At 36.6% G+C, this 21202-nt stretch overlaps 1 long non-coding RNA gene across 1 annotated transcript in view; it reads right to left on the bottom strand.

Moving 5' to 3' along the window:
• LOC131404721 (uncharacterized) overlaps window positions 1-20417 on the bottom strand; it is a 44687-nt gene extending 24270 nt beyond the window's left edge. Inside the window, exons 1-2 of the long non-coding RNA XR_009219842.1 lie at window positions 20323-20417; window positions 17416-17591 (exon numbers count right to left, since the gene is read on the bottom strand). This is a non-coding gene — a long non-coding RNA (uncharacterized LOC131404721). The remainder of the gene's footprint in view (window positions 1-17415; window positions 17592-20322) is intronic.
• Between the last annotated feature and the right edge of the window lie 785 nt (window positions 20418-21202).

Raw genomic sequence — 21202 nt, 5'->3', positions numbered from 1 at the left:
GCTAACAAGACCATATATTAGTTTCCTGATGCCAGAATAATAGATAAGCTCTCCTGTGAAGATAGATCACCCCTGAGTAATAGAGAAGGACGAAGAGGAGGCATAAAGAAAACATGAAAGACTGAGAATGTACATAAACGTAGCTAAGATAGAAATTGGACAGTGACTGTAATAACACTTGCATTTAGCTGAAAAGTCACTGATTGGACTGAAAATATCTAAATAAGAAAGAATAAGTTGTCTGGTTAAGGCAAACTGGGAGACTCAAGGACAAAGTGAATTTAATTATAGAAAACAGAATTAATTGTTTTAAACACATCAGTCATTAGGTGCAAATTTTGACTTTACTGTAACAGCTAGAATTCATTGAGCGCTTGCCATGTACAGTCACTGCCCTAATTAAATGAAATAAACATTATCTCATTTAATCTTGCTGTAGTCTAATTATCTTCATTTTATAGGTAAGGAAACTGAATCTCACAAATACTAAATTACTTACATAAGGATGAACAAAATTATGTATGTGATAAAGATATGATAAAGCCATATCCATAGCCAAGTGGTATTTCATAAATTATCCCCAATGAATAATTAGTTACTTCAAATATTTTCTTCCTTCCTCATCCCCATGGCAGTCAGATACCATAGAGACACTAAGGACGCTGTTTGCACTATGAGTGGGAAGGGAAGAAAGAAATTCATCTCACCAAAGCTGAGATTTCCCTCCCATAACTAGAGTTTGCCTACCTTGCCTTTTTCTAAGCATTACTTCCGACTTTGTGGAAACAGATACCAAATAGAAAACAAACAAAAAATCCAGGTGATAGGCCTGGATTAAATGGCAATTGCTGTGGACATTTCTCATGTCTCCTCCCTAGGCTTATTCACTGCGTGGCTAATTCACATAAAAAGAACTGGTGATCAGATGTTCTTCATCTCTAAGTCCTGAAGCAAGAATTATGAAATCAAGGCACACATTATTTTGAAAATTCTAATGCAGCATGATTTTAGTGTGCCGTAAAACAATATGAAAGAACTTGCCTATGGCATTTCCTTTTCCTGCCATCCCTTGGGACCAGGCCTGGATGCACTGTTTTTCAATGTTCGCAATTAAAATTCACTCACTCATTTCTGTTTCTTCACAATTCTGAAAATCTTTGCTCACAGCACCTGAATCAGACCACACAGGCTTATAAAAAACACCCCACACTGGACACGCCCTGCCCAGCCCTGCCATCCAGATTCCTTCTCTTGTGCTTTGCCCATCAAGCCCATCCTTCAAGCTGAGCAGGCAGGCCTGGGTGCCAGCTGTCAGCTCTGAGTCGGAGAGCTGGAATCGACCCAAGTCAGACTGGGATCCCAGAAAGCAAGCTCCCCCAGCCAAGCAGCGCCTGATTTCAGCCTGACTGCTTTGCTGAGAGCGCCCAGGTCCCAGTCAAGGCCGCTGAGCAGGTTCTGGACGGTTGTCGCCATAACTTGGGCTGCCGTTGCCAGACTGCTGAGCTGGGAGCTTTTCCCAGAGGACCAAAGCATATTTCCCTCCAGCTTCTGTGCTTCTTTCTGCATTTATTTTTGCATTCAAGAGCCCAGAAATTCTTTAGCATGTCTTGTTTGCTTTTGTATACACTCAATAGAGAGCCTGAAATATAATAAGCACTCACTAATGCTTATTGAATGAATGAACAAATGATAGAATTAATCAGAAAAGCAAGGATAACCACGTAAAAACAGATTTAATTTAAAAACAGCTTTTCTTCCTTCTGACATCACTACCTGGATGCCAAGGAATGATTCCCAGTACTTCTCAAACTATAATGTACTTAAGAATCACCTGGGGATCTTGTTATGATACAAGTTTTGATTCACTAGTCTGTGACTGGGACTGAGTTTCTGCATATCTGAAAATCTCCCCAGTAATTCTGTTGGCTCAGATCACATTTTGAGTAGCAACGTTCTGATCAGCAACAACTAATTGGTCTTATCATCATGAGAATCTTAGTGAACTTCTCAGGTCAGGCAAACTTATCCAAGGTTAGTAACATAACATACATGTCTTGGCAAACAATAAGCAATCAATAAATAAACATTAAATCGGGATTTCATGAGGAAGAGAATAAACTTGGTTTACATAAGGGACAGAGAAATTTTCCTAGTAATTCAACAAGCAAGTTTACATGAAAAATCTTCTCATTCCTATGCCTCAAATTGAATTTCAGAACTTATCATCAAATGAATGCAGTGTGGTCACCAGCCAAATCTTCAGTTATAAAATGTCTTCAGACCAAGGTATAATTCTTCCAAACTTCTTCACAAACTTCATTCTCATGAAAAATGGATAAAAAAAGTGAAAACCTGATCATTATCCCAGAAGAGTTTTAAAATTTTAACATTTGTTCTTGATAAGAAATAAGAAAGTAGAGAGCAAAATGGAACTTACATTGAGTAAAATTACAGATGAAGTTGATTGTGGTTTTCCAGAAACCAAAGCCTTTGAAACAGAATGGAAAAGAAACATATTCCCATTGACAATTTAAAAGCAAGACTTTGGAAGAAAATATACATTTGTTCACAGTGGCTTTAGGACCCATTTTGGTATATAGTGGCTTCTACAAATTAAATAATTATAGGAAAGTCTTTACTTTGTTTCTTGGCAACAAATATTTAAAATAGTAGCCATGCTTAACCAGGAGCTAGTATGCAAGCCAGAATCTTCATAGGATTTAGCTAGGAAACATAAAACCTAAAAGGCAGAGAACTAAATTGGTCATACTCCCAAGTTTATGACACAGTCATCAACCATCTGTGCAAGGCCTCTGTCTTGTTTTATTTTATTTTTCTTCCTTATCCTCAATCTCCACTCCCAATCCACTCCTCCAGCTGTAGGAAATTACCCTAATGTGTTTAGCATTTTTCTTGGACACATAGGTACATTTGAAATATGGTACTCTTTTGTTGTGTATTTATGTTTTAAATTTACCTAAGTGAATCATGTTTTAGATCTTACTTTTTCCTCTTAACACTGTTTGAAAGATACCTCCACATAAATCTATCTCTAATTCATTACCTCTGTGAGTATCCACAACATTCCACCTATCTATTCCTCTAGAGACAGATACTTAGCTTGTCTACAATGCCCTGCTCAACAAATAATGCTTAATCAAAGATTCTTACACATGCCTCCTTAGGGACCAGAACACAGGTTCCACATGAGTGAAATATATGGGTCACGGAGCTTTTGAATACTAAATTAAACTAAGCATCTCCAGAGTCTTCTCCAGATTAGCTCTTTGGGTCTATAGTCTATGCTCTACCCATTTTTCTGTTTGTTTCCTATTTTTTATTAGGGTTTCTTAAATATTCTAGATATTATCCCTTGTCAGTTTTTGAATTCTCAGATAACTTCTCCCAGGCTATTCCCTGTCAATTGACTTTATTGATGGTGCCCATCATTGAATAGAATTTATAATTTTTTAGTAGTCAAATTCATCATTTTTTAAACTTATGCCTTGTACTTTTGAGGTCTTATTTAAGAAATCTTCCACAACTCAGAATCACAGAGATATTTTCTGATGTATTTTTACTTACTTTATAGTTTTACCTTTCATTCTTAAGCCTGTAATTAATCTAAATTATATTTTTTGAGAACTAACTTTATTTTTCTCTACATAGTGGTCTGTTTTTCCACTATCATCTAATAAAGAAACCATCCTTTTCCATTAGGACCATTTCTATATATATCAGGTTCCCATGTAAACATAGACTTGTTTGGGGCACTCAATTCTGTTCCATTGATCTATTTACATGTTTCTGCACCATACCTTCTCATTTCTTTGGCTTTGTAGTAAACTTCTGTTTCAGAATTTGTTTACATTTTTCTGAAATAAACTCAACTACATCATGGTTTTTTTTTTAGTTGCTAGATTTGACTTACTAACATTTGGGTAAGAATTTTTGCATCTATATTCCTAAGTTAAAGCCACATAAAATTATTCTCTCTTGAACTACTTGTAGTAGATATGATTCCCCTATTTTTTTCCTGGCTAATAGAACATAGATTTTGTAGTAGATATAGATGTCTTGATTTCAAGGGAAAGAAGGTTTCTCTCTGACCCTAGATGATGAATCATGACTGATCTAATCAAGTCATAGGAATCCCACTCTCCTTTACTAATGATTTTGTTATTGGACCAGAGTGGGTCTGCTTCTTGGTGAGTTAGAATCAAAGCCTTCACCAAAATTAGTTGTCACACAAAGTAAAATTTTATTTGCAGCAAATAAGGAGACCACAGGGAATAATTTCACAAAGCTTTGGCTCCCTGAGCAAGGGGAAATGGGTGCCATTTATTTGAGGTAGGGAATGAATATTCAAAGGAGAAGTTTGGGCAGGAAATGAATAGCCAAAAGGAGAGCTCTGTTGTGGCATGTGGAGGCAGGGTAGAGCTGGCACAGAAGCAGTTGCTGTTCACGCCTACTTGTGCCTAAAATTGTGCTACAGCTCCCCCTGGACAGAGATTTTACTATGTTAATGAAGCAATGGTTACTCTTGTACACTTGTCTGCCCAACTGTGCAGGTGTCACTCTTGTGGTGGGGTTTTGGACTGGTTTGGGGCAGTTGGTGTTTAGATCTCCTTCCTGGAACATAGCTGAAACCAACAACCTCAAGGATGTTAGAGAAAGGAGCACCTGCACTTCTCAGCAAAACAAGAGAAATGGGTCAAACAAAACAAGAGAATTAGGTCAGACAAGAGAAATGGGTCAGTCAAGAGAAATAGGTAAGAGTCCATGGCTGGTGATAATTTCTCTGGGTATCTGTGTGTGATCCAGTTCTGGCCAAGAGACATAATAGGACACACACTCAGGAGCTTCCCTTCCTCATATATAAATAGCCTCATTTGGGGAAGGCCTTACCCTGCCTCTTCCTTTCCTTGAAAAGTTTGGGATTGCAAGGCTCCAAGTTATAGCATGAGGTTAACAACAATGAAAACAAAAAGGCAATAATAAAGATGGTGGAAAAGAAAATTAGAAAGAAATTAGGTTCCTGATGGCATCATTAAGCAGGTGAATCAAGTCTATCAACTTTAAGCATTATAATTTTTGTTATAGAAGAAAAGTAAACTACTATTTGTTTAAGGATGGCTTTTTGTGACTTAAAGCTGAATTCCTCCTAAACTATATATTCTCTGTGTTATAATAGGTTTTCCAAGAAGCAGATCCTCAGATAAGGATTCAAGATACAAAAATCCTTTATATAATATTAGTAAAGTACAAAGATACATGAAAAGGATAATATATCATGATCAAATTTGGTTTATTCCAGTAATATAAGGCTGATTTAACATTTAAAAATCAATGTAATTCACTACATCAAAAGATTAAATTTAAAAAATCACATGATCATCTCAGTAGATACAGGAAAATAATTTTATTAAATTAAGCATCTAATCATGATAAAAATTGCTACCATACTAGAAATAGCTGGGAACAGCTTATTGTGTAAAAAGGTATCTGTGAATCTTACTGCAAACATCATATTGAATGGTAAAATGCTGAAAGCTTTACCTCTAAGAACGAGGACAAGAAATGGATATCTGCCATCACCACTTCTAATAATCATTGTCCTAGCTACTGCAATAAGGCAAGGCAAGAAAAAAATAAGAAAAAGATTGGGGAAAAAACCTAAAACTGTCTTTTTTCCAGATGGCATGATAAATATGTAAAAAATCCAAAAGACTCTACAGAAAAACTATTGGAATTAATATGTGAATTCAGAACAATCACAATATTCAAAATCTGTTTTATGTCTAAATACTAGTAACAAACAAATAGAATTTAAAATGTAAAAATTTAAATGTAAAGAACGTTTACAATAAGATTTTTAAAACACCTAACAGCTTAAAATAAATCTAATGAAAACTATGTAAAAACCCTATAAGGGGCTGGCCCCATGGCCTAGTGGTTAAGTTCAGCATGATCCACTTTGGCAGCCCAGGGTCGGTTCCTGGGCATGGACCTACACCACTTGTCAGTGGCCATGCTGTGGCAGTGACCTACACACAAAATAGAGGAAGACTGGCACAGATGTTAGCTCAGGGTGAATCTTCCTCAAGCAAAAAGAGGAAGATTGGCAACAATGTTAGCTCAGGGCAAATCTTCCTCAACAACAACAACAAAAAAGACCCTATAAAATATTGTTAAGAGAAATTAAAGAAGACCTAAGTAAATAGTCAGATGTAGCATGTTCATATAGTGTGAGTTAATATTGTAAATATGTCAGTTTCCATGGTTGATCTATAGAGCCAATGAAATTCCAAACAAAATCCTAGCAGGTGCATGCATGTGGAAATTGGCTAACTTAAATGTTATATGGAAATAAAATAAAATCAATAATAGCTAAGATCTCTTGAAAAAAAACAAATTAGAAAACTTCCACTACTGAATGTAAATCTACATTAATTAAGACGGTGATGTATTGGTGCAAAAATAGACAAAAAAACCAATATAACAATAGAGAGTCCAGAGCAAGGTGGCAGAATAGAAAGCCCCATGGAGATACCATCTCAACGACAATACATGGACCAGTTCCCTTTGTGGGAAACCTAGAAACAATTAAGAGACTCCTGTACCCTAGGTGAGCACAAAACCAGCCATATCAAAGCTGGTAGGAAAATTCATGGCACTCACTCGCCATAATTCCTCCCCCTACTCAACATGGCACAACCAAGAGAAAACTCCTAGCTCCTAGCTTCTCCCCAAGGTACAGGGGGGCAGCAGGAGGGGGGGTGACAGGGAGACAATACTGAACATATATCTAACATTCAGACTTTTTGAGGGTGATACCTGAGTGATTGGTTTCTGTCCTGACTTAATCTAGGTACTGACAGGAAAGATTGCCAGACTGGGGGCCACTGAGAACAAAGGCAACAGTTTGGAGCACTCATTCATCATAGGTCCTTCCCTGGCTCAGCATGGAAGGAGAAAACCCTAATTCTCGACTTCTCCCTGGGGAGGGGAAGCATTGGAACATATGTCCAACATTCTGGGGGTGACCTGAGGGACTGACATCTGTCTCCTGTCCTGGAGCGCTAAGGGGACCTGATGTCCTCCAGACGCCTGGCGGATGCTGAACAACGAAAGAGGACAGGGCGGCTGCTGCTCCAGAGGACCTCGGTACAGCAGACAGAGGCTGACACAGCTCAAAAGCCTCTCCCTTGGGGGAAAGAGAAGAGCAGACCATGTATCCAAAAGTCTACTCTGTGCTGAAAGAAAAAAAACTGCTAACCAAGGATACCATATGCAGCAAATCTGTGCTTCAAAACCGAAGGAGAAATAAAGCTGAGGGAGTTCATCATCACTAGACTTGCCTTATAAGAAATGCAACTTCATTTTCATTTATTAACTCAAGAAAAAGTTGTACCTTTGTGCACCAAAAGTCACAGAAAACCAGAATTTTCATGGCAACATTATTCATAATGGTTAAAATTTGGGAAAAAACCCACAAATGTCCATGAAGAGTAGAATGGATAAATTGCAGCTTACACAATAGATACTACATGGCAATAAAAATGAACAAAGTTTTGCTACATGCATCATCATCCATGAATCTCATAAATGTAATGTTGAGTTATAATAGCCAGACACAAAAGAATGATTTCTGTACGATTCCATTTTTATAAAGTTTGAAAACAGGCAAAACTAATCTACAGTGCTTAAACTCAGTGGTTACCTTTGGAAGGATGACAGTGGGTAGTGAAGGAAGGGCACGAAGGGAGTTTCTGGAGTCTGGTCATATCCTAGTTCTTAATCTGAGTGGTAGTTACATGAGTGGGTCCATTTTGTGATAAGTCATCAAGATATAAACTTATGATTTGTGCATTTTCCTATAAATATGTTAAGAAAAAAACATAGAATAAAAAGAATTCCTGCTGCTGCTGACTCCTAGCCACTTGGTGCCCATATCTACCATTGAACCCAGGGTAACCACTTTTTTCTTTTTATTTGACCCACTCTGTGTTTTGTTGTTTTGTGTTTTTTAATTAAGCTTTTGTTTTGATATAATTTTGGATTAACATGGAGTTGTAAGAAATAATACAGCAATATTATTCACTCAGTTTTTCCCAAAGGTGACATTTTGTAAAACTATACCACAATATCACAACCAGGACATTGATGTTGATACAATTGAATATTTCCATCATCACAAAGATCTCTCATGTCGACTTTTAGAAACACACCTACTTTCCTCCTGTCTCAACCCCCATGACTAACCCCTGGCAACCACTAACCTGTTCTTCATTTCTATAATTTTGTCACTTCAAGAATGTTATATAAATGGAATCACACAGTATGTAACCTATTGGGAGTGGCTTTTTACACGCAGCATAATTTTCTGGAGATCCCTACAGGTTGTTGTGTCCCTAGTTCCTTCCTTGTTACTGCAGAGTAGTATTCGCGGTATGGATATTCCACGGTTTGTGTAGCCATTCACCTGTTATCTCCAGTTTTGGGCTATTATGAATAAACCTGCTACACACATTCATGTACAGGTTTTTATGTGAACATAATTTTTCATTTACCTGGTTTAAATGTACAGGAGTGTAATTGCTGTGTCATTTGGTAGTTGCATGTTTAATTTTTTAAAGAAACTGCCAAACTATTTACCAGAGTAGCTGTGTCATTTTCCATTCCCGTCAATGATGTAGGAGGGATCCGGTTTCTCTGCATTCTCACGAAGGATTTGGTAGTGTCACTATTTTTTATCTTAGCCATTTCAAAATAGCTGTGTAGTGATACATCATTGTGGTTTTAATGTGAATTCCCCTGTGGTCTACTGATCTTGAACATCTTTTCACATGTTTATTTGCCATCTGTATATTTCAGTGAAAAGTCTACGTCTTTTGCCCGTGTGCTAGTTGGATCATTTGCTTTTTTACTGTTGAGTTTTTAGTGTTCTTTATATATCCCAGATACTAGTTTTTTTTGTCAGATGTGTGGTTTTGTAGTCCTTTATTGGCTATGTGCATTTTTTCCCATTCTGTAGCTTGTCTTTTCACCTTCTTAAGAGAGTCTTTCACAGAGCAATTTTTAAAATTTTGATAAAATCCCACTTATCAATTTTTCCTTTCATAGATTGTACATTGATGTCAAATCTAAGAACATGTGCCTACTCCTAAATCCTGAAATTTTTCTCCTATGTTTTCTTCTTAAAGTTTTATAGTTTTAAGTTTTACATTTGTCTATGATTCATTTCAACTTTTATATAAGATGTGAGGCTTAAGTTGAAGGTTTATTTTTTTAACTATGGATGTCCAGTTGTTCCAGTACCACTTGTTAAAAATTCTATTTTAACTCTATTATTTTCTTTTGCACATTTGTCAAAAATCAGTTAGGCATGTTTGTATGGGTATATTTCTGGGTTCTCTATTCTGTTCCAGTGATCTATATCTCTATCCTTCCACCAATACCACATAGTAATGATTATTGTAGCTAGATAATAACTCTTCAAATTGGAAAGATGGATTCCTCCCATTTTATTCTTCTTTTTCAAAGTTGTTCTAGCTGTTGTAGTTCCTCTTTCTTTCCACACAAATTTTAGACTAATCTTGTCTATATATACAAAAAATATCGCTAGGATTTTTGTTAGGATTTGTATTAAATCTGTTAATCAATTTGGAGAGAACTGACATCTTTATTATGTTGAGTCTTCCAACACATGAACAATTTCTATATGTTTATCTTGTATCCTGCGACCTTGCTGAACTTAGTCATTAGGTCTTCGAACGTTTTATTTGTTTAGCCTCTTATTCTTTTTCTCAGTTTTCAGACATTGCAGTCCTTAAGAATCTCAAATATGCTACTTTTATAGTATAAATTTCGTAAAAATTACATCTGAACTTCTTGGGCCACTGGACACTGATTCTTACATATAGTTGATTATTTCCATGTGTGTTTTATATTTCGGAGGTCATGATCTCCTCTTTAATAACACTTTATTAGTAGGAACTCAGTGCAGTCTGGTTTATGCTGGTTTATGTGATTTTTACATTTTCTCCTCAAGCACTCCAGGGATAGCATTATCTTAGGACTGATTTTTATGTCAATTAAAAATGTATACATGCATTAGGACATGCCCATAGTTAAAAATTATTTGAGAAGACTTTTTTCTTCTATGAAAAAAGAATTTTTTCTTCTATGCTGAGATAACAAAAGACTAGAAAAATGACTTTTCTAGTCCATTTTATACTCAGGGTATAGCCCTTTGAGGGTTTAAACTTTCAGCATCTCTGAGTTCAAATTTCCCACTTCATATAGCCTGCTTTGTTTGACCATTAAGACCAAGTCCCTTGGTTGGTGAGACTAGTATCCCATCTCTAAGGCAACCACGGCATCAACTCACACTTGTTTCCCTGGTTTTCAGCAACCCTATCCACCACCACTCTGGATCCCAACTGATTTCCTTTACTTTCTTAGAGCTCAGTTATGCATTTAAGGTGATTTGTTATTCTTTTCCCAAGGTTTCAAGACATTTTGTAGTGTGAAGGTTTTAATTCTATTTAAATAGATGTAATGTCAGCTATTATTGTTTTTTATTAGGCTGTTAAATTCTCTTAATATTTTATCTGGAATTTATCATTTAGGTTCCTAAGTGAAATAGGCTTATAATTTTATTTTTTATACTTTTTTTGTGTGTGTGTGAGGAGATCAGCCCTGAGCTAACATCCGCCAATCCTCCTCTTTTTTTTTTTTTTTTTTGCTGAGGAAGACGGCCCTGGGCTAACATCTGTGCCTATCTTCCTCCACTTTATATGGAACGCCGCCACAGCATGGCCCACCAAGCAGTGTGTCGGTGCGCGCCCGGGATCCGAACCAGCGAACCCCGGGCCGCCGCAGCGGAGCGCGCGCACTTAACCGCTTGCGCCACCGGGCCGGCCCCTATTTTTTATACTTTTATTTGGCTTTGTATCCAAGGTTATAGTAGCTTCTAAATGAGTTGGAAGGCTTTAATATTTTTCTATTTTCTAGAACAATCTATTTACTATGGAGATTCTACGAGTCAAATTTTTAGTAAAATTCTCCTATAAGTCAGAGACTTTACTGGCAGGAGGTCTTCGATCTCCACTGCTGTTTGTGTGTGTGTGTGTGTGTGTGTGTGTGTGTGTGTGTGTATGTGTGTGTGAGGAAGATTGGCCCTAGGCTAACATCTGTTGCCAATCTTCCTCTTTTTGCTTGAGAAAGACTGTCGCTGAACTAAAATCTATGCCAATATTCCTCTATTTCGTATGTCGGATGCCGCCACAGCATGGCTTGATAAGCAGTGCGTAGGTCCACGCCCTGGATGGGAACCTGCGAACCCTGGGCTGCCGAAGCAGAGTGTGCAAAGTTAACCACTATGCCACCGGGCTGGCCCCCACTGCTGTTTTTTAATGATTATTGGTCTATTCATGTTCTCTCTTTTCCTTATGTCTATTCTGCCATTTTCAGAAATCACCCATTTGATCTATTATGCATGCATATATTTCTTCATAATATTTTTATTATTTTCAATTCTGTGCATCTGTAATTATTTGGAATTTTTTTCTGTATTTTCTCTTCTCTCTTCTTGTCTAATCTAGATCAGTCTTGGTAGAGGTTTGTCTCTCATAAATCTTTTCAAACCAATTCTTATTTTGTTCTTTACTGAATAACTTGAGGCATAGAATAATAAAGTTAATATCCTCCAGACATTTTGGTTATAAAGAAGTTTTCTACAGCTATAAACTCAAAATATCATAAAGCAAATCAAAAATTTATTTACATCTAAATGCTCGAGATCAGTGGAGTTTCTTTCCTATTACGACCAGTATTTTCATTTGTCCGGCCCTCTTACACCCACTTATCACCTGAATCATATCATTTTTATCACCCATGGTCATGAGGAACAAGCCACTAGAAGACTCAGAGCATCTGATTGCTCATGAACAGCTTTATTCCAGTAGTTACTACATCATGACAAACAGCATTTTCCAGATATAAATCATGTTCCCTCAGAAAATAAAAACATCATCTCCATTTCCATTGATAAAAATGCATGCTGTGGGAGAACTCCTTGTACTTACTTCTTTAAAAAAGATAAAAAGCTAAGCGAACTCTTTCTGAATTTTTTCATAGGAGCAATGAAACTAAACTTAGAACCAGAGGATGTTAAAATTAAAAGTGACCATTGAAATCAAATAGTTCATCACCCTCATTTTGCAGTTGAAGAAGCCTTGGCCTGGAGAACTGACAGGTACAGGATGACACAGGAGAACCAGAACTCACTCAGATCACTGATTACAGCCTGATAATGAACTGAATTTTTTTCTTTACTGGAACGTGCTAGAAAAAGCAAAATTCCCAGAAACTACAAACCTGGTAGTGATGAAGGGAGGGCAGAGAACGGAGAGCACAAGAAGAGAAACAGAACTTAGGGGAAGAATCCTACAAAGCAACTTTAATGGTGATACATGAATTTGAGAACACTACTGAAGTTCCTTCCTGTATGATAATAAATGAGAACCGACTTTTTTCATTCATGCTATTTTTGGAAATCAAAGCCAAAGGTCCCATTTGTATTTTATTACTCATATTGGTATTATTGTTCTCATTGTTAAAACAATGATATATTTACCTGCAAATTATCTTTGCAATTATAGAGAATGAGGTGCAAGAAAGAAAGCAAAGAAAGAACAGACATCCACGTTTCTTTTACTAGATGATGCTAACTCGTGTCTGTCACATTTGCAATCGAAGAGGGAGAAGAAAAAATGTAATGCGATTTAATTTAAACTCAGAGCCTAATCATCAGTGACCTTTAAACTCTGAAACCAGTGCTACTGCCCACACGGTAAATGCAGTTATGGAATTTGATTTCCTATATGTTGTAGGCAATGAAACTGTTTTAATTGACACTGATATATATTTGCATTAATTTTTGTATAAATTAAAAATCAATGCCAATTTCAACTCTCTGGGTAATTTTTATTTAACAGACAAAAATTTCACAGGAGCTGAACATTTGCAAATGGCAAAACAACAAATAAAACAAAAAACGAATCTGACACAGCACTCAACTGTTCTAAATCCAAAAACGGTCTTTTGGCTACAGGGCTTACCAAGCCCATTGAGAAAAGCTGTCGGATCTAAGTTTGCTTCAGAATTTAAGGAGATTCCCAGAATGTTATGACACATAGGAACCCCTCAATCACTTCAAGCATTTCTCCACCGCTACCCTCAGACTAAGCCACCAGCACAGTCTCTCCTTCCTTCTCTTTTCTGAGACCGTTTTGTTCTGCTTTAAATGAGACAGAGCTGAGCACAATGGCGCTGTCCTCACTATAGTCTGACTGGGCACCTGTATTCAGAGACTGCACACTGGGTGGTGGGTTACCCTCAAACACTGACCCAGGTTCCAGTGGCCAGGCTTTGACTGAACTATGCTAACCAGAAAAGTCAGCATGCATGGAACATGTGCGTGAACATGCATTCATGCGTGCACACACACACACACACACACACACACACACACACTATGTAATTGGTGAGAGCACTGCTATTGAGACTGTTCTGACTTCCGGTTGGAGTTTACAGCAGGTAGTTCAGTGCTCTTCATCACCAGTGAGGGATGATGCTGGGGGCACTCCACATTTCGAAGCACTAGGCAAACTGAAAACAAAGCTTTCCTGAAAGAACAACCAGCCCCTCTTCAGTGCATCCACTTAAGCTCTTCCTTCCTTTCTAAACTGCGGTCTAGAATTGAACAGCACACTACATACGGCAAATGCTACAGATGGAGAAAGCTGTCAGGGCTATTATTTCCTTTATCTTTTCCAAATTGATTTCATCTGAGACTGAACATATCAGCAATTATGCCTGTCAAATCCAGACTTGAACTTCCTGTATGACTTCGAAAGTACACCTTGTTGACATCAGGCCATCTGGATTGGGTCCTCTTTGTGAGTTCCCATATGTATACAATCAGACCTGCATGGATCATTCAAAGGTTCCTTTGCCAGGGGTCCAAGCCAGGTAGCATTTCTCACAACGAGAAATATAAGAATGAGGATTATGTGCTTACGTTAAAAAAAAAAAGGAACATAAGTGAATCGTGTGGCAACAGAAATTGTGTTCAGCTGGGTTGTGAAAATCTGTATAAAACTAATGTACGATCCAATTTTTATAATATTTTTGTATTTATAAAAAAGATAGATAACTAGAAGACTATAACACTCAAGTAATAGCATGGTAAGGTATTATATGTTTTTATTTACTTTTCTTTACCTATATTTTCTGAGGTTTCTACAGTAATTTTGCATAACTTTTGTTATAGAATAGAAAATTTTTTTAAACTAGCATGAGATGAGACACAGGAAGAATACATAAGGAACACATCTCCTTATATAGACCCAGAATACCCAAGTGTATATAAACAGAAGGAATGTACAATTGTATGTAAGTAAACCTATGTAGAGCTCAGGAAAATAGAGTTGAGCTTGTGAAAATTGCAGAGCTGGAATCACCTCCCCAGAATACTTATATACACCCACAAAGATATTTATGTAAACTCGCTTTTCCAGACTTCCTGTGTTACTTTCTTGCCAGGTATGCAGCCCTGGACGCTCCAGGAGAGCCTCTTTTACAACCCAAATGGAGAACCTTAACCTTATTCTGATAGGTAAATTCAAATGGCAGTAAATTATAATAGGAGGAATCTTCTCTGGTAACAGCTCAAAACAAAAACTCACCGAATTTTTCCAAATGCCGTGATTTTTTAAGAGAAATAAGAGACTAAGGGAAAACAGGGGATTGTTTAAAAAACAAACAAAAAACCTATTTGCTTCTTTCAAGCCAAAAAGCACTAAATTGTAACTGCCTTGTAAATCTCTACCAATTTGTGCTCCATGTAAATCTCAAACGGGAGTTCTCTTCGTGAACCCTCCCCTAGAAAGCCCTTGCCAGGATGTTTATAGAATCATTACTGGTAGGTCTGTCTCTGCAGGAAAAAAGTCATGGCTGCAGTTCCATTCTTCAGGGGGTGCGAAAAACGAAAATACATTTCAAGAGGCAGTAAGCCTTTTCATTAAAAAAAAAAAAAAAAAAAGACTCTAGTTTCGACCATAATTATATTCTCACAAAGAAATTGAGAAATGGGATTTTCTTTTTTTGGTAGATCAATGGCTTTATCCAAGCAACAGCTCATGAATAAATCTCTTTTTAAAGATCTAAAATGTGACACAAGCTCATTATTAGAAAATATTCAAATAACTAAGTATATAGCTTTAAGGGGGGAAAAATTGTGGTACAGTATTCTGAACCAGAGCTGCATTCTCAATGATGTATCTCTCTATTTTTTTTAATAATTGGGAAAGTACATTTTTGGTTAGATTAAAGTGTATCTTCTGTGAGATCACTTTTACTACATATTTCAGCTGTAACAAAATAATGCAACACTAATCTGTAAGACTTTTTTCAGTAATAGATGTTTTTCCTCAGTAAATCAATGCAAAGGCTAATTGGGGTGGAAGGTGACTATCTCTCGTGGTTATAAATACATTTGCATTGCTATCAATCTTTTCCACTACCAATGTTAAACGATGCTGAACAACCTAGAGAAAAAAGTTCAATGTTAGTGCATAGTAAATGCTGCCATCAAGTGGCCAAGTAGAGAGTTGCACTGACAAAAAATAAAGTCAACTAAATTACTAACACAATGCTTAAAACCTGGAATCAGTCTTAGAGTTTGATGTACATTTCTGTCATGAACTGTGGCTTTAAAACTACGACATGAGGTGCAAATATTGCTCATGGCCTGTTTTTATATGGCTCTTAAGCTAAAAATGTGGCCTGAAAAGCCCAACAAAAACTACTACAATATTCCACAAATGAATATTCTTTAGTTCTGAGTAACTTATTACTAAATCATATGTCCTCACCCCAAAGCTTGTCTATAGCAATGTTATGTTGGTGGCACTGAACTTGAACTATTTAATGTTAAAAGTCATTGAACTCTATTTTCTGACGTTAAAAAAATAAATAGCTTTACTTAATAATCTTAGCACCTAATATGTGCAAACTTTGTTTTAATAATTTTCACTGTTCATTGCTTAGAATTAACTTTGAAGTAGATGGGATGTTTCTGAGTGATGAGAAATGGCTTCTCTAGAACACAGCCTGATACTTGCACATACACAGTGAGAGGTACAAGTTTTTAACTTATTAAAGATTGGCCCCTATATATCTATGAATAATTGTAATGTTAACTTATTTCCACTTTGCATGACAGGGAAGAAAAGTATGATACAGAGGTGAGAATTACAGAAATGTGCAATTTTTTTTAATCAACAGATTTTAACGATGTTCATGAGAAACTAATTTTTCTTTCATTTACATAATGGCAGATGTGAAAGCATTGAGCCCAAGTTAGAATATTTATTCTCAAAGATGTTCTAAGCGATGCAGGTAATTAAATTGTTAATCATTGCTCAATGAACAAACACATTTTAAATATGTGTTTCATAATTAATGGAACTTTGGAAGTAGAAGTTGATTCTGAGGTTTTCCAAATTCTATCATACTTATGGTGTAAAGTATTTCTCAAACTATGGTCAACAGACCACCTGCAACAGAATCATATGAAGAACTTATTTAAAAAATCAGATTCTTAGACCTTATCTTGGACCTATTGAGTCAGAATTTCAAGGGAGAAAGGGATGGAATTTAAATTTTTAACAAATCCCATAGATAACTTCTCCGACAAAGTTTAAGAATTATGTCATTTTAGTAAATGAGAGACAAAAGTAAACTGATTTTCTTAAGATCACAAAGATAGACTAGAATCAGATATAGAAGCCAGCCTTCCTGCCTTGCAGTCCAATATTCATTATCCTATACTATATGAACTGGGAAATACTTCCCCATTTCAGGTCTCAGAATCCTTCCATTATAATTGGGAGCTATTAACTATATACAGTAGAGGCACTTCTAAGAGGCACTTCTAAAGTTATATCTTAATATGAGTCTTTAAAAAGTAAAAAATAAAGGGTGCTATGTTATTCAAAAAAAGGTATACAAGTACGAGTTTTCTTTTCGCATAATAATAATAGCTGACTACCTGTAAAGGCAACAGTATAAAATTGTCTCCACTCCTTTCTTTACTATAAACCAAACAAAAACAAGGTCAAGAAACATAAATCAAAAGATGAACCTCAGCATTCATCAACATCGATTGTTTGCCCAAAGAGAGGAGCAATAATTCCTTCTATAACTAGTTGCCAGTTACAATGTGACTTTGACACTCCTTGAAACTCAATTGGTCTTCTGACTTGCTTTGACCAAGAAAACGCAGCAGAATTGTTGCTATGAGACTTTCTAGCCTCAGCTATGAGAGGTCTTAAAGATTCTTACCCTATTGGAACACTGAGATCACCATGCTGTGAAGATAGTCAGGATGGAAAGCCATGTGGAGAGAGAGGCCCCGACATCCCAGCTGCATCAGCCATTGCAATTCAGTCACCAGTTGACTGCAGCCACGTAAATGAACCCAGGTGAGACCAGCAGAAATGCTCAGGCAAACAACAGAACTGGAAGAAGTAATAAATTATGGTTGATTGAAGTCACTAAGTTTGGGGGTGGTTTGTTACACAACAATAGATAATTAATACACTAAGAAACAATCATAACTCTAAACCACAACATATAAAGAAACAACCACAATGTTAAACCACAACTGCTGCCAAGTGCAGTGAAAATAGTACAAAGACGGGGGGACCTCAACACGAGCCACTACAAGCCCGGAGCAGAGTAAGGCATTCATCACAGTAAGTGGGAAATATCAAGACAAAAAAAAAATCTTCACTTGAATGGCCAACTGGTGTTCATGCAGAAATTGTTGAATCCTCTTTAACCTTACTTTTTTTTTTTTTTTAATTTTTATTTATTTTTTCCCCCAAAGCCCCAGTAGATAGTTGTATGTCTTAGCTGCATGTCCTTCTAGTTGCTGTATGTGGGCCACGGCCTCAGCATGGCCGGAGAAGCGGTGCGTGGGTGCATGCCCGGGATCCGAACCCGGGCCGCCAGCAGCGGAGCACTCACACTTAACTGCTAAGCCACGGGGCCGGCCCCCTCTTTAACCTTACTTTATACCACAGAGTGGCAGATATTGCCAAGTGAATCAGAAAGCATACAGAGAGGCCATCTTTTCAGGAGAACTGCTGCAAGTCAAACATGGTGGTAGAGAAATTATCAGTGGCAAGTAGCCCTGCAGAGAAGCAGGAAAATCACTATGAAAAAAAGAAAGAAATGAATGAATGAATGAATAAATAAATCAAACACTTGTGGCTTCACTATGTGCCAGAGAGATTTCTAGATAACTCAGAGATGATTTATATACCTAGGATAGAATATTAGTGAGAATGTGTTCAAAAGCCATGGTCTAAAATTCAAACTTCCTGCTGCACTTCTACCTAACCGTCCTCTATACTATCCATCATCAAAAGCTGATTCAGGTGTGCATTACAGATTTATAGTAGAAAAAAAGTCAGCTGAGGCATATACAAAAATAGTACCAAAAGTCAAAAGTCTGGCAAGCAGAAGGCAGATAAAAAATTCACAAGACTGTAACATAAATCAGGCCCAAAATTATGAAAAATATAATACTCTTTAAATAAAAATTATTTTAAAAATCACAACCCCTCTGAAACAAGATTTCATACAAGACACAGTAGGACTCAAGGAAAAAGATCAGAAAATAAATGTAATGAAAAGCAATGTGTCAGAGTTAAAAAAAAAATAGAAGAGGAAAAATGAAACTATTACATTAATGAAGGTCACATTAAAGGCATCAAAAGGAAAAAACAAGCTATTTCTAAAAGCACAGAAATACAGAAGAACAAAGATTTTTAAAGTATTTGAAAGAAAAATTACTGTTATGGAGCCAAAGGAGATCCAACATGTGTATAACTGACATTCCTAAATAAGAAACATACCAGTAAATATTCAAAGATATAATAAAAGAAAACTTTCCTGAAATAAAGGAAGAATCAAATGTATAGATAAAATGACTACATTGTGTACCAGGAAAAATTTGCTATAGAATGATCAGCACATACCTGGAGAAACTTACCAGAGTTAAATGATAGAACAATCTATGGGGAATAAGAAAGAATCAATTTTCCTATTAGAAAGAATAAAATTTGGCTGACCTCACACTTAAAAAAAAAATCACTGTAGAAGGCAACAGAGCAATATCTGCCAAGTCCTCAGGGGGGGGAAATAGAAACCAAGAATGCTCAATCTAGACAAGTTATCATTTCAAGTATAATAGTAATTGACAGATAATGTGAAACATGCAAGAAATCAGGAACATAGTTCCTTTGAGCTCTTCTTTAAAACGACTACTGTAGTATGATATTCCATAAACTTAGAGAGGAATGGAGAAATCATTGTAAAGACACTACCCAAGTGTGAAAATTACAAGTAGAACAGAAGGTTAATGTTATAGACCATAGCAATTTAGAAATAATGATATAATCTACCTCAGCTGATATAAGGGAAGGAGAAACAGGAAGGGATGTGGGATAAAGAGGAAGTATACTCGTCTCTGCATCTTTTAGAAGGGGAGTCAGATATTGAATCTTAAAGTGATAATTCATTAAATTATGATTTAAATATATAAACACATATGTATGGTGATAGATGGCAACTAGACTTTTGGTGGTGAACACAATGTGGTCTATACAGAAGTCGAAGTATAATGATGTACCTCTGAAATTTATATGTTATAAACCAATGTTACTTCAATTAAAAAAAATAAATTAAAAATAAATAGATAGGGGCCGGCCCGGTGGGGTAGTGATTCAATTCGCACCCTCCGCTTTGGTAGCCCAGGGTTCACACGCGGGTTTGGATCCCAGGTGCGGACCTACACACTGGCATGCTGTGGCAGCATCCCACATACAAAATAGAGGAATATTGCCACAGATGTTAGCTCAGCTCTTCCTCACCAAAAAAAAAAAATAATAATAATAATAATAAATAAATATATAAACACATGGAAAAATATGAACATCTAGGACCACATAGCAAATAAAAATGATTAAAAACTAAAAGCATGTCATAAAAAATGACAGCCTTAAAATAAAAAATGGTTGTCAAAACACTAAATGCAAATGAGAAAGAAATATTCCCTATATTTCTATATCTAATCCCCTCAGATTAGATCAAAAAAGAAAAATCATATGCTATATAAAAGAGTGACTCCAAAAGCTGGAAAAAAAAACAAATGGGCAAAGGTAGACTAGTAAACAAACAGACCTGAAACTGCTGGTCAAGGAGGAGCCAGAAATCCAACAAATTTCCCTGTAGTCCTGGCAGAATTGACTCTTCCCTCATCCACGGTGAGGGCGATGAAGCTCATTCCTGCCTACGGGAGGTACAGCGTCCAAAATGAGAAACCAAAATTCAACAAAAAATTATAATAAACCACAGCCCAATTTCAACACATCTCGCTGCCTCATGCTGCAGTTATGCAACAGCATCAACAATTTTTTTTAAAAAACTTTTAGGTTTTTATATTAATAAGTCATTTTAAACTGAGAACTTAGATGAGCCTATCTGAAGTTTTTGAAGATTACTTCTTTTAATAGCTGTGTTTCAGGATTGCTTTTACAAAAACAATACTTTCCTTTTTTCACGTAATTGTGGTTTTTTAAAACTATCTTTTATTTCACTGGCACAAGGGTCAAGAGGGAGGAGAGGAAAAGGGAGTTTATCTGAAAGATGATGATAACCCATTGAGTTTGATATTCTTCCCTTCACGTTTGCATAACTTTCACAATATGCTTCAATGCTTCTTCAAAATGAGCTAATGTGGTTGCACATCCCCAGAAAGCCTTGTTGTAGTCCTCTAAGAAAAGATACCCCAATTTTATTCCAAGCAGTCTAGAAGAACTGTAAGACTCATGGAAACTACTAGCTGTTCCTGACATTAAGACGACGGCTATCTCATTCTCTACTAACCTGGGCATGATAGGTCTTCTTACTGAGGAGGTGATGACTAGAGGTGACAATCTAGGTCATAACTTAGAGCCAAAACAAGAAACCACCGGGACACAGGTGGAGGAAATTGTCACAGAGGCGACAAGTTCAAAAGAGACCGTGAACATCATCAAGCTGGACACAGCAGTGAAGAAAG

Source organism: Diceros bicornis, chromosome 1, assembly GCF_020826845.1.
Source record: "Diceros bicornis minor isolate mBicDic1 chromosome 1, mDicBic1.mat.cur, whole genome shotgun sequence".
NCBI classification, from domain to species: domain Eukaryota; kingdom Metazoa; phylum Chordata; class Mammalia; order Perissodactyla; family Rhinocerotidae; genus Diceros; species Diceros bicornis.
Note: the sequence above shows the minus strand (reverse complement) of the source record. Positions and strands in the feature narration are given on the sequence as shown.